Source organism: Harpia harpyja, unplaced genomic scaffold, assembly GCF_026419915.1.
Source record: "Harpia harpyja isolate bHarHar1 unplaced genomic scaffold, bHarHar1 primary haplotype scaffold_47a, whole genome shotgun sequence".
NCBI lineage: Eukaryota > Metazoa > Chordata > Aves > Accipitriformes > Accipitridae > Harpia > Harpia harpyja.
This window is the reverse complement of record NW_026293404.1, coordinates 1,867,345-1,882,399: the sequence shown is the minus strand read 5'-3', so window position 1 is coordinate 1,882,399 and position 15,055 is coordinate 1,867,345.

The window sequence follows — 15,055 nt, the reverse complement described above, 5'->3', positions numbered from 1 at the left end:
AAAATGCCTGACTGGATACTCAAAAAGCAGCTTTGGACCCTGAAAAAAGGCATTTTTGGAGCATAATGGGAGGCTTTGGAAGGCTAACACTTTGGATAGTAAAAATGAGGCTTTGGACCCTAGAAATTCAGATTTGGACTCTGTAAAGAGAGTTGGACCTTCCAAATCAGACTTTGGGGCATAAAAATGATGCTCTGGGCCCTGAAAATGCATCTTTGAACTTTAAAAGCGCGAACCCTGGAACTTTGGACCCTCCAAATGAGGGCTTGGACACTCCAGATGTGCCTTGCACCCTAAAAATGCCTGTCTGGACGCTAAAAAATGGCATTGGACCCTGAAAATGCGACGGTTGAAGATAAAATGAGCCTTTACACTCTCAAAATGAGGGGTTTGTTGCCTAAAATGAGGCTTTAGAAGGTAAAAATGAGGCTTTGGACCCTAGAAATGTGGCTTTGGAGTCGACCAATGAGGCTTTGGACCTTCCAGATCAGACTTTGGGGCTTCAAAATGATGCTCTGGGCCCTGAAAATGCATCTTTGAACCTTAAAAGCATGAACCCTGGAACTTTGGACCCTCCAAATAAGGGCTTGGACACTCCACATGTGGTTTGGACCCTAAAAATGCCTGTCTGGAATCGAAAACTGATGCTTTGGACCCTGAACATTAGACTCTGCAAACTAAAACTAAGCCTTTGCACCCTGAAAACGAGGGGTTTGGAGCCTAAAATGAGCATTTGGAAGGCAAATGAAGATTTTGGACCCTAGAAATGCAGCTTTGGACTCTACAAACGAGGCTTTGGACCTTCCAAATCAGACTTTGGAGCACAAAAATGATGCTCTGGGCCCTGAAAATGCATCTTTGAACCTTAAAAGCGCAAGCCCTGGAACTTTGGACCCCCCCAAATGAGGCTTTGGACAGTCCGGATGTGGCTCGGACCCTAAAAATGCCTGACTGGATACTCAAAAAGCAGCTTTGGACCCTGAAAAAAGGCATTTTTGGAGCATAATGGGAGGCTTTGGAAGGCTAACACTTTGGATAGTAAAAATGAGGCTTTGGACCCTAGAAATTCAGATTTGGACTCTGTAAAGAGAGTTGGACCTTCCAAATCAGACTTTGGGGCACAAAAATGATGCTCTGGGCCCTGAAAATGCATCTTTGAACCTTAAAAGCGCAAACCCTGGAACTTTGGACCCTCCAAATGAGGGCTTGGACACTCCAGGTGTGCCTTGCACCCTAAAAATGCCTGTCTGGACGCTAAAAAATGGCATTGGACCCTGAAAATGCGACGGTTGAAGATAAAATGAGCCTTTACACTCTCAAAATGAGGGGTTTGTTGCCTAAAATGAGGCTTTAGAAAGTAAAAATGAGGCTTGGACCCTAGAAATGTGGCTTTGGAGTCGACCAATGAGGCTTTGGACCTTCCAGATCAGACTTTGGGGCTTCAAAATGATGCTCTGGGCCCTGAAAATGCATCTTTGAACCTTAAAAGCATGAACCCTGGAACTTTGGACCCTCCAAATAAGGGCTTGGACACTCCACATGTGGTTTGGACCCTAAAAATGCCTGTCTGGAATCGAAAACTGATGCTTTGGACCCTGAACATTAGACTCTGCAAACTAAAACTAAGCCTTTGCACCCTGAAAACGAGGGGTTTGGAGCCTAAAATGAGCATTTGGAAGGCAAATGAAGATTTTGGACCCTAGAAATGCAGCTTTGGACTCTACAAATGAGGCTTTGGACCTTCCAAATCAGACTTTGGAGCACAAAAATGATGCTCTGGGCCCTGAAAATGCATCTTTGAACCTTAAAAGCGCAAACCCTGGAACTTTGGACCCCTCCAAATGAGGCTTTGGACAATCCAGATGTGGCTCGGACCCTAAAAATGCCTGACTGGATACTCAAAAAGCAGCTTTGGACCCTGAAAAAAGGCATTTTTGGAGCATAATGGGAGGCTTTGGAAGGCTAACACTTTGGATAGTAAAAATGAGGCTTTGGACCCTAGAAATTCAGATTTGGACTCTGTAAAGAGAGTTGGACCTTCCAAATCAGACTTTGGGGCATAAAAATGATGCTCTGGGCCCTGAAAATGCATCTTTGAACCTTAAAAGCGTGAACCCTGGAACTTTGGACCCTCCAAATGAGGGCTTGGACACTCCAGATGTGCCTTGCACCCTAAAAATGCCTGTCTGGACGCTAAAAAATGGCATTGGACCCTGAAAATGCGACGGTTGAAGATAAAATGAGCCTTTACACTCTCAAAATGAGGGGTTTGTTGCCTAAAATGAGGCTTTAGAAGGTAAAAATGAGGCTTTGGACCCTAGAAATGTGGCTTTGGAGTCGACCAATGAGGCTTTGGACCTTCCAGATCAGACTTTGGGGCTTCAAAATGATGCTCTGGGCCCTGAAAATGCATCTTTGAACCTTAAAAGCATGAACCCTGGAACTTTGGACCCTCCAAATAAGGGCTTGGACACTCCACATGTGGTTTGGACCCTAAAAATGCCTGTCTGGAATCGAAAACTGATGCTTTGGACCCTGAACATTAGACTCTGCAAACTAAAACTAAGCCTTTGCACCCTGAAAACGAGGGGTTTGAAGCCTAAAATGAGCATTTGGAAGGCAAATGAAGATTTTGGACCCTAGAAATGCAGCTTTGGACTCTACAAATGAGGCTTTGGACCTTCCAAATCAGACTTTGGAGCACAAAAATGATGCTCTGGGCCCTGAAAATGCATCTTTGAACCTTAAAAGCGCAAACCCTGGAACTTTGGACCCCCCCAAATGAGGCTTTGGACAGTCCAGATGTGGCTCGGACCCTAAAAATGCCTGACTGGATACTCAAAAAGCAGCTTTGGACCCTGAAAAAAGGCATTTTTGGAGCATAATGGGAGGCTTTGGAAGGCTAACACTTTGGATAGTAAAAATGAGGCTTTGGACCCTAGAAATTCAGATTTGGACTCTGTAAAGAGAGTTGGACCTTCCAAATCAGACTTTGGGGCATAAAAATGATGCTCTGGGCCCTGAAAATGCATCTTGGAACCTTAAAAGCGTGAACCCTGGAACTTTGGACCCTCCAAATGAGGGCTTGGACACTCCAGATGTGCCTTGCACCCTAAAAATGCCTGTCTGGACGCTAAAAAATGGCATTGGACCCTGAAATGCGACTGTTGAAGATAAAATGAGCCTTTACACTCTCAAAATGAGGGGTTTGTTGCCTAAAATGAGGCTTTAGAAAGTAAAAATGAGGCTTGGACCCTAGAAATGTGGCTTTGGAGTCGACCAATGAGGCTTTGGACCTTCCAAATCAGACTTTGGGGCTTCAAAATGATGCTCTGGGCCCTGAAAATGCATCTTGGAACTTTAAAAGCGTGAACCCTGGAACTTTGGACCCTCCAAATGAGGGCTTGGACACTCCAGATGTGCCTTGCACCCTAAAAATGCCTGTCTGGACGCTAAAAAATGGCATTGGACCCTGAAAATGCGACGGTTGAAGATAAAATGAGCCTTTACACTCTCAAAATGAGGGGTTTGTTGCCTAAAATGAGGCTTTAGAAGGTAAAAATGAGGCTTTGGACCCTAGAAATGTGGCTTTGGACTCAACCAATGAGGCTTTGGACCTTCCAAATCAGACTTTGGGGCTTCAAAATGATGCTCTGGGCCCTGAAAATGCATCTTTGAACCTTAAAAGCATGAACCCTGGAACTTTGGACCCTCCAAATAAGGGCTTGGACACTCCACATGTGGTTTGGACCCTAAAAATGCCTGTCTGGAATCGAAAACTGATGCTTTGGACCCTGAACATTAGACTCTGCAAACTAAAACTAAGCCTTTGCACCCTGAAAACGAGGGGTTTGGAGCCTAAAATGAGCATTTGGAAGGCAAATGAAGATTTTGGACCCTAGAAATGCAGCTTTGGACTCTACAAATGAGGCTTTGGACCTTCCAAATCAGACTTTGGAGCACAAAAATGATGCTCTGGGCCCTGAAAATGCATCTTTGAACCTTAAAAGCGCAAGCCCTGGAACTTTGGACCCCTCCAAATGAGGCTTTGACAGTCCAGATGTGGCTCGGACCCTAAAAATGCCTGACTGGATACTCAAAAAGCAGCTTTGGACCCTGAAAAAAGGCATTTTTGGAGCATAATGGGAGGCTTTGGAAGGCTAACACTTTGGATAGTAAAAATGAGGCTTTGGACCCTAGAAATTCAGATTTGGACTCTGTAAAGAGAGTTGGACCTTCCAAATCAGACTTTGGGGCACAAAAATGATGCTCTGGGCCCTGAAAATGCATCTTTGAACCTTAAAAGCGTGAACCCTGGAACTTTGGACCCTCCAAATGAGGGCTTGGACACTCCAGATGTGCCTTGCACCCTAAAAATGCCTGTCTGGATGCTAAAAAATGGCATTGGACCCTGAAAATGCGACTGTTGAAGATAAAATGAGCCTTTACACTCTCAAAATGAGGGGTTTGTTGCCTAAAATGAGGCTTTAGAAAGTAAAAATGAGGCTTGGACCCTAGAAATGTGGCTTTGGAGTCGACCAATGAGGCTTTGGACCTTCCAAATCAGACTTTGGGGCTTCAAAATGATGCTCTGGGCCCTGAAAATGCATCTTTGAACCTTAAAAGCATGAACCCTGGAACTTTGGACCCTCCAAATAAGGGCTTGGACACTCCACATGTGGTTTGGACCCTAAAAATGCCTGTCTGGAATCGAAAACTGATGCTTTGGACCCTGAACATTAGACTCTGCAAACTAAAACTAAGCCTTTGCACCCTGAAAACGAGGGGTTTGGAGCCTAAAATGAGCATTTGGAAGGCAAATGAAGATTTTGGACCCTAGAAATGCAGCTTTGGACTCTACAAATGAGGCTTTGGACCTTCCAAATCAGACTTTGGAGCACAAAAATGATGCTCTGGGCCCTGAAAATGCATCTTTGAACCTTAAAAGCGCAAGCCCTGGAACTTTGGACCCCCCCAAATGAGGCTTTGGACAGTCCGGATGTGGCTCGGACCCTAAAAATGCCTGACTGGATACTCAAAAAGCAGCTTTGGACCCTGAAAAAAGGCATTTTTGGAGCATAATGGGAGGCTTTGGAAGGCTAACACTTTGGATAGTAAAAATGAGGCTTTGGACCCTAGAAATTCAGATTTGGACTCTGTAAAGAGAGTTGGACCTTCCAAATCAGACTTTGGGGCACAAAAATGATGCTCTGGGCCCTGAAAATGCATCTTTGAACCTTAAAAGCGTGAACCCTGGAACTTTGGACCCTCCAAATGAGGGCTTGGACACTCCAGATGTGCCTTGCACCCTAAAAATGCCTGTCTGGACGCTAAAAAATGGCATTGGACCCTGAAAATGCGACGGTTGAAGATAAAATGAGCCTTTACACTCTCAAAATGAGGGGTTTGTTGCCTAAAATGAGGCTTTAGAAAGTAAAAATGAGGCTTGGACCCTAGAAATGTGGCTTTGGAGTCGACCAATGAGGCTTTGGACCTTCCAGATCAGACTTTGGGGCTTCAAAATGATGCTCTGGGCCCTGAAAATGCATCTTTGAACCTTAAAAGCATGAACCCTGGAACTTTGGACCCTCCAAATAAGGGCTTGGACACTCCACATGTGGTTTGGACCCTAAAAATGCCTGTCTGGAATCGAAAACTGATGCTTTGGACCCTGAACATTAGACTCTGCAAACTAAAACTAAGCCTTTGCACCCTGAAAACGAGGGGTTTGGAGCCTAAAATGAGCATTTGGAAGGCAAATGAAGATTTTGGACCCTAGAAATGCAGCTTTGGACTCTACAAATGAGGCTTTGGACCTTCCAAATCAGACTTTGGAGCACAAAAATGATGCTCTGGGCCCTGAAAATGCATCTTTGAACCTTAAAAGCGCAAACCCTGGAACTTTGGACCCCTCCAAATGAGGCTTTGGACAGTCCAGATGTGGCTCGGACCCTAAAAATGCCTGACTGGATACTCAAAAAGCAGCTTTGGACCCTGAAAAAAGGCATTTTTGGAGCATAATGGGAGGCTTTGGAAGGCTAACACTTTGGATAGTAAAAATGAGGCTTTGGACCCTAGAAATTCAGATTTGGACTCTGTAAAGAGAGTTGGACCTTCCAAATCAGACTTTGGGGCATAAAAATGATGCTCTGGGCCCTGAAAATGCATCTTTGAACTTTAAAAGCGTGAACCCTGGAACTTTGGACCCTCCAAATGAGGGCTTGGACACTCCAGATGTGCCTTGCACCCTAAAAATGCCTGTCTGGATGCTAAAAAATGGCATTGGACCCTGAAAATGCGACGGTTGAAGATAAAATGAGCCTTTACACTCTCAAAATGAGGGGTTTGTTGCCTAAAATGAGGCTTTAGAAAGTAAAAATGAGGCTTGGACCCTAGAAATGTGGCTTTGGAGTCGACCAATGAGGCTTTGGACCTTCCAAATCAGACTTCGGAGCACAAAAATGATGCTCTGGGCCCTGAAAATGCATCTTTGAACCTTAAAAGCATGAACCCTGGAACTTTGGACCCTCCAAATAAGGGCTTGGACACTCCACATGTGGTTTGGACCCTAAAAATGCCTGTCTGGAATCGAAAACTGATGCTTTGGACCCTGAACATTAGACTCTGCAAACTAAAACTAAGCCTTTGCACCCTGAAAACGAGGGGTTTGGAGCCTAAAATGAGCATTTGGAAGGCAAATGAAGATTTTGGACCCTAGAAATGCAGCTTTGGACTCTACAAATGAGGCTTTGGACCTTCCAAATCAGACTTTGGAGCACAAAAATGATGCTCTGGGCCCTGAAAATGCATCTTTGAACCTTAAAAGCGCAAGCCCTGGAACTTTGGACCCCCCCAAATGAGGCTTTGGACAGTCCGGATGTGGCTCGGACCCTAAAAATGCCTGACTGGATACTCAAAAAGCAGCTTTGGACCCTGAAAAAAGGCATTTTTGGAGCATAATGGGAGGCTTTGGAAGGCTAACACTTTGGATAGTAAAAATGAGGCTTTGGACCCTAGAAATTCAGATTTGGACTCTGTAAAGAGAGTTGGACCTTCCAAATCAGACTTTGGGGCACAAAAATGATGCTCTGGGCCCTGAAAATGCATCTTTGAACCTTAAAAGCGTGAACCCTGGAACTTTGGACCCTCCAAATGAGGGCTTGGACACTCCAGATGTGCCTTGCACCCTAAAAATGCCTGTCTGGACGCTAAAAAATGGCATTGGACCCTGAAAATGCGACGGTTGAAGATAAAATGAGCCTTTACACTCTCAAAATGAGGGGTTTGTTGCCTAAAATGAGGCTTTAGAAAGTAAAAATGAGGCTTGGACCCTAGAAATGTGGCTTTGGAGTCGACCAATGAGGCTTTGGACCTTCCAAATCAGACTTCGGAGCACAAAAATGATGCTCTGGGCCCTGAAAATGCATCTTTGAACCTTAAAAGCATGAACCCTGGAACTTTGGACCCTCCAAATAAGGGCTTGGACACTCCACATGTGGTTTGGACCCTAAAAATGCCTGTCTGGAATCGAAAACTGATGCTTTGGACCCTGAACATTAGACTCTGCAAACTAAAACTAAGCCTTTGCACCCTGAAAACGAGGGGTTTGGAGCCTAAAATGAGCATTTGGAAGGCAAATGAAGATTTTGGACCCTAGAAATGCAGCTTTGGACTCTACAAATGAGGCTTTGGACCTTCCAAATCAGACTTTGGAGCACAAAAATGATGCTCTGGGCCCTGAAAATGCATCTTTGAACCTTAAAAGCGCAAACCCTGGAACTTTGGACCCCTCCAAATGAGGCTTTGGACAGTCCAGATGTGGCTCGGACCCTAAAAATGCCTGACTGGATACTCAAAAAGCAGCTTTGGACCCTGAAAAAAGGCATTTTTGGAGCATAATGGGAGGCTTTGGAAGGCTAACACTTTGGATAGTAAAAATGAGGCTTTGGACCCTAGAAATTCAGATTTGGACTCTGTAAAGAGAGTTGGACCTTCCAAATCAGACTTTGGGGCATAAAAATGATGCTCTGGGCCCTGAAAATGCATCTTTGAACTTTAAAAGCGCGAACCCTGGAACTTTGGACCCTCCAAATGAGGGCTTGGACACTCCAGATGTGCCTTGCACCCTAAAAATGCCTGTCTGGACGCTAAAAAATGGCATTGGACCCTGAAAATGCGACGGTTGAAGATAAAATGAGCCTTTACACTCTCAAAATGAGGGGTTTGTTGCCTAAAATGAGGCTTTAGAAGGTAAAAATGAGGCTTTGGACCCTAGAAATGTGGCTTTGGAGTCGACCAATGAGGCTTTGGACCTTCCAGATCAGACTTTGGGGCTTCAAAATGATGCTCTGGGCCCTGAAAATGCATCTTTGAACCTTAAAAGCATGAACCCTGGAACTTTGGACCCTCCAAATAAGGGCTTGGACACTCCACATGTGGTTTGGACCCTAAAAATGCCTGTCTGGAATCGAAAACTGATGCTTTGGACCCTGAACATTAGACTCTGCAAACTAAAACTAAGCCTTTGCACCCTGAAAACGAGGGGTTTGGAGCCTAAAATGAGCATTTGGAAGGCAAATGAAGATTTTGGACCCTAGAAATGCAGCTTTGGACTCTACAAACGAGGCTTTGGACCTTCCAAATCAGACTTTGGAGCACAAAAATGATGCTCTGGGCCCTGAAAATGCATCTTTGAACCTTAAAAGCGCAAGCCCTGGAACTTTGGACCCCCCCAAATGAGGCTTTGGACAGTCCGGATGTGGCTCGGACCCTAAAAATGCCTGACTGGATACTCAAAAAGCAGCTTTGGACCCTGAAAAAAGGCATTTTTGGAGCATAATGGGAGGCTTTGGAAGGCTAACACTTTGGATAGTAAAAATGAGGCTTTGGACCCTAGAAATTCAGATTTGGACTCTGTAAAGAGAGTTGGACCTTCCAAATCAGACTTTGGGGCACAAAAATGATGCTCTGGGCCCTGAAAATGCATCTTTGAACCTTAAAAGCGCAAACCCTGGAACTTTGGACCCTCCAAATGAGGGCTTGGACACTCCAGGTGTGCCTTGCACCCTAAAAATGCCTGTCTGGACGCTAAAAAATGGCATTGGACCCTGAAAATGCGACGGTTGAAGATAAAATGAGCCTTTACACTCTCAAAATGAGGGGTTTGTTGCCTAAAATGAGGCTTTAGAAAGTAAAAATGAGGCTTGGACCCTAGAAATGTGGCTTTGGAGTCGACCAATGAGGCTTTGGACCTTCCAGATCAGACTTTGGGGCTTCAAAATGATGCTCTGGGCCCTGAAAATGCATCTTTGAACCTTAAAAGCATGAACCCTGGAACTTTGGACCCTCCAAATAAGGGCTTGGACACTCCACATGTGGTTTGGACCCTAAAAATGCCTGTCTGGAATCGAAAACTGATGCTTTGGACCCTGAACATTAGACTCTGCAAACTAAAACTAAGCCTTTGCACCCTGAAAACGAGGGGTTTGGAGCCTAAAATGAGCATTTGGAAGGCAAATGAAGATTTTGGACCCTAGAAATGCAGCTTTGGACTCTACAAATGAGGCTTTGGACCTTCCAAATCAGACTTTGGAGCACAAAAATGATGCTCTGGGCCCTGAAAATGCATCTTTGAACCTTAAAAGCGCAAACCCTGGAACTTTGGACCCCTCCAAATGAGGCTTTGGACAATCCAGATGTGGCTCGGACCCTAAAAATGCCTGACTGGATACTCAAAAAGCAGCTTTGGACCCTGAAAAAAGGCATTTTTGGAGCATAATGGGAGGCTTTGGAAGGCTAACACTTTGGATAGTAAAAATGAGGCTTTGGACCCTAGAAATTCAGATTTGGACTCTGTAAAGAGAGTTGGACCTTCCAAATCAGACTTTGGGGCATAAAAATGATGCTCTGGGCCCTGAAAATGCATCTTTGAACCTTAAAAGCGTGAACCCTGGAACTTTGGACCCTCCAAATGAGGGCTTGGACACTCCAGATGTGCCTTGCACCCTAAAAATGCCTGTCTGGACGCTAAAAAATGGCATTGGACCCTGAAAATGCGACGGTTGAAGATAAAATGAGCCTTTACACTCTCAAAATGAGGGGTTTGTTGCCTAAAATGAGGCTTTAGAAGGTAAAAATGAGGCTTTGGACCCTAGAAATGTGGCTTTGGAGTCGACCAATGAGGCTTTGGACCTTCCAGATCAGACTTTGGGGCTTCAAAATGATGCTCTGGGCCCTGAAAATGCATCTTTGAACCTTAAAAGCATGAACCCTGGAACTTTGGACCCTCCAAATAAGGGCTTGGACACTCCACATGTGGTTTGGACCCTAAAAATGCCTGTCTGGAATCGAAAACTGATGCTTTGGACCCTGAACATTAGACTCTGCAAACTAAAACTAAGCCTTTGCACCCTGAAAACGAGGGGTTTGAAGCCTAAAATGAGCATTTGGAAGGCAAATGAAGATTTTGGACCCTAGAAATGCAGCTTTGGACTCTACAAATGAGGCTTTGGACCTTCCAAATCAGACTTTGGAGCACAAAAATGATGCTCTGGGCCCTGAAAATGCATCTTTGAACCTTAAAAGCGCAAACCCTGGAACTTTGGACCCCCCCAAATGAGGCTTTGGACAGTCCAGATGTGGCTCGGACCCTAAAAATGCCTGACTGGATACTCAAAAAGCAGCTTTGGACCCTGAAAAAAGGCATTTTTGGAGCATAATGGGAGGCTTTGGAAGGCTAACACTTTGGATAGTAAAAATGAGGCTTTGGACCCTAGAAATTCAGATTTGGACTCTGTAAAGAGAGTTGGACCTTCCAAATCAGACTTTGGGGCATAAAAATGATGCTCTGGGCCCTGAAAATGCATCTTGGAACCTTAAAAGCGTGAACCCTGGAACTTTGGACCCTCCAAATGAGGGCTTGGACACTCCAGATGTGCCTTGCACCCTAAAAATGCCTGTCTGGACGCTAAAAAATGGCATTGGACCCTGAAATGCGACTGTTGAAGATAAAATGAGCCTTTACACTCTCAAAATGAGGGGTTTGTTGCCTAAAATGAGGCTTTAGAAAGTAAAAATGAGGCTTGGACCCTAGAAATGTGGCTTTGGAGTCGACCAATGAGGCTTTGGACCTTCCAAATCAGACTTTGGGGCTTCAAAATGATGCTCTGGGCCCTGAAAATGCATCTTGGAACTTTAAAAGCGTGAACCCTGGAACTTTGGACCCTCCAAATGAGGGCTTGGACACTCCAGATGTGCCTTGCACCCTAAAAATGCCTGTCTGGACGCTAAAAAATGGCATTGGACCCTGAAAATGCGACGGTTGAAGATAAAATGAGCCTTTACACTCTCAAAATGAGGGGTTTGTTGCCTAAAATGAGGCTTTAGAAGGTAAAAATGAGGCTTTGGACCCTAGAAATGTGGCTTTGGACTCAACCAATGAGGCTTTGGACCTTCCAAATCAGACTTTGGGGCTTCAAAATGATGCTCTGGGCCCTGAAAATGCATCTTTGAACCTTAAAAGCATGAACCCTGGAACTTTGGACCCTCCAAATAAGGGCTTGGACACTCCACATGTGGTTTGGACCCTAAAAATGCCTGTCTGGAATCGAAAACTGATGCTTTGGACCCTGAACATTAGACTCTGCAAACTAAAACTAAGCCTTTGCACCCTGAAAACGAGGGGTTTGGAGCCTAAAATGAGCATTTGGAAGGCAAATGAAGATTTTGGACCCTAGAAATGCAGCTTTGGACTCTACAAATGAGGCTTTGGACCTTCCAAATCAGACTTTGGAGCACAAAAATGATGCTCTGGGCCCTGAAAATGCATCTTTGAACCTTAAAAGCGCAAGCCCTGGAACTTTGGACCCCTCCAAATGAGGCTTTGACAGTCCAGATGTGGCTCGGACCCTAAAAATGCCTGACTGGATACTCAAAAAGCAGCTTTGGACCCTGAAAAAAGGCATTTTTGGAGCATAATGGGAGGCTTTGGAAGGCTAACACTTTGGATAGTAAAAATGAGGCTTTGGACCCTAGAAATTCAGATTTGGACTCTGTAAAGAGAGTTGGACCTTCCAAATCAGACTTTGGGGCACAAAAATGATGCTCTGGGCCCTGAAAATGCATCTTTGAACCTTAAAAGCGTGAACCCTGGAACTTTGGACCCTCCAAATGAGGGCTTGGACACTCCAGATGTGCCTTGCACCCTAAAAATGCCTGTCTGGATGCTAAAAAATGGCATTGGACCCTGAAAATGCGACTGTTGAAGATAAAATGAGCCTTTACACTCTCAAAATGAGGGGTTTGTTGCCTAAAATGAGGCTTTAGAAAGTAAAAATGAGGCTTGGACCCTAGAAATGTGGCTTTGGAGTCGACCAATGAGGCTTTGGACCTTCCAAATCAGACTTTGGGGCTTCAAAATGATGCTCTGGGCCCTGAAAATGCATCTTTGAACCTTAAAAGCATGAACCCTGGAACTTTGGACCCTCCAAATAAGGGCTTGGACACTCCACATGTGGTTTGGACCCTAAAAATGCCTGTCTGGAATCGAAAACTGATGCTTTGGACCCTGAACATTAGACTCTGCAAACTAAAACTAAGCCTTTGCACCCTGAAAACGAGGGGTTTGGAGCCTAAAATGAGCATTTGGAAGGCAAATGAAGATTTTGGACCCTAGAAATGCAGCTTTGGACTCTACAAATGAGGCTTTGGACCTTCCAAATCAGACTTTGGAGCACAAAAATGATGCTCTGGGCCCTGAAAATGCATCTTTGAACCTTAAAAGCGCAAGCCCTGGAACTTTGGACCCCCCCAAATGAGGCTTTGGACAGTCCGGATGTGGCTCGGACCCTAAAAATGCCTGACTGGATACTCAAAAAGCAGCTTTGGACCCTGAAAAAAGGCATTTTTGGAGCATAATGGGAGGCTTTGGAAGGCTAACACTTTGGATAGTAAAAATGAGGCTTTGGACCCTAGAAATTCAGATTTGGACTCTGTAAAGAGAGTTGGACCTTCCAAATCAGACTTTGGGGCACAAAAATGATGCTCTGGGCCCTGAAAATGCATCTTTGAACCTTAAAAGCGTGAACCCTGGAACTTTGGACCCTCCAAATGAGGGCTTGGACACTCCAGATGTGCCTTGCACCCTAAAAATGCCTGTCTGGACGCTAAAAAATGGCATTGGACCCTGAAAATGCGACGGTTGAAGATAAAATGAGCCTTTACACTCTCAAAATGAGGGGTTTGTTGCCTAAAATGAGGCTTTAGAAAGTAAAAATGAGGCTTGGACCCTAGAAATGTGGCTTTGGAGTCGACCAATGAGGCTTTGGACCTTCCAGATCAGACTTTGGGGCTTCAAAATGATGCTCTGGGCCCTGAAAATGCATCTTTGAACCTTAAAAGCATGAACCCTGGAACTTTGGACCCTCCAAATAAGGGCTTGGACACTCCACATGTGGTTTGGACCCTAAAAATGCCTGTCTGGAATCGAAAACTGATGCTTTGGACCCTGAACATTAGACTCTGCAAACTAAAACTAAGCCTTTGCACCCTGAAAACGAGGGGTTTGGAGCCTAAAATGAGCATTTGGAAGGCAAATGAAGATTTTGGACCCTAGAAATGCAGCTTTGGACTCTACAAATGAGGCTTTGGACCTTCCAAATCAGACTTTGGAGCACAAAAATGATGCTCTGGGCCCTGAAAATGCATCTTTGAACCTTAAAAGCGCAAACCCTGGAACTTTGGACCCCTCCAAATGAGGCTTTGGACAGTCCAGATGTGGCTCGGACCCTAAAAATGCCTGACTGGATACTCAAAAAGCAGCTTTGGACCCTGAAAAAAGGCATTTTTGGAGCATAATGGGAGGCTTTGGAAGGCTAACACTTTGGATAGTAAAAATGAGGCTTTGGACCCTAGAAATTCAGATTTGGACTCTGTAAAGAGAGTTGGACCTTCCAAATCAGACTTTGGGGCATAAAAATGATGCTCTGGGCCCTGAAAATGCATCTTTGAACTTTAAAAGCGTGAACCCTGGAACTTTGGACCCTCCAAATGAGGGCTTGGACACTCCAGATGTGCCTTGCACCCTAAAAATGCCTGTCTGGATGCTAAAAAATGGCATTGGACCCTGAAAATGCGACGGTTGAAGATAAAATGAGCCTTTACACTCTCAAAATGAGGGGTTTGTTGCCTAAAATGAGGCTTTAGAAAGTAAAAATGAGGCTTGGACCCTAGAAATGTGGCTTTGGAGTCGACCAATGAGGCTTTGGACCTTCCAAATCAGACTTCGGAGCACAAAAATGATGCTCTGGGCCCTGAAAATGCATCTTTGAACCTTAAAAGCATGAACCCTGGAACTTTGGACCCTCCAAATAAGGGCTTGGACACTCCACATGTGGTTTGGACCCTAAAAATGCCTGTCTGGAATCGAAAACTGATGCTTTGGACCCTGAACATTAGACTCTGCAAACTAAAACTAAGCCTTTGCACCCTGAAAACGAGGGGTTTGGAGCCTAAAATGAGCATTTGGAAGGCAAATGAAGATTTTGGACCCTAGAAATGCAGCTTTGGACTCTACAAATGAGGCTTTGGACCTTCCAAATCAGACTTTGGAGCACAAAAATGATGCTCTGGGCCCTGAAAATGCATCTTTGAACCTTAAAAGCGCAAGCCCTGGAACTTTGGACCCCCCCAAATGAGGCTTTGGACAGTCCGGATGTGGCTCGGACCCTAAAAATGCCTGACTGGATACTCAAAAAGCAGCTTTGGACCCTGAAAAAAGGCATTTTTGGAGCATAATGGGAGGCTTTGGAAGGCTAACACTTTGGATAGTAAAAATGAGGCTTTGGACCCTAGAAATTCAGATTTGGACTCTGTAAAGAGAGTTGGACCTTCCAAATCAGACTTTGGGGCACAAAAATGATGCTCTGGGCCCTGAAAATGCATCTTTGAACCTTAAAAGCGTGAACCCTGGAACTTTGGACCCTCCAAATGAGGGCTTGGACACTCCAGATGTGCCTTGCACCCTAAAAATGCCTGTCTGGACGCTAAAAAATGGCAT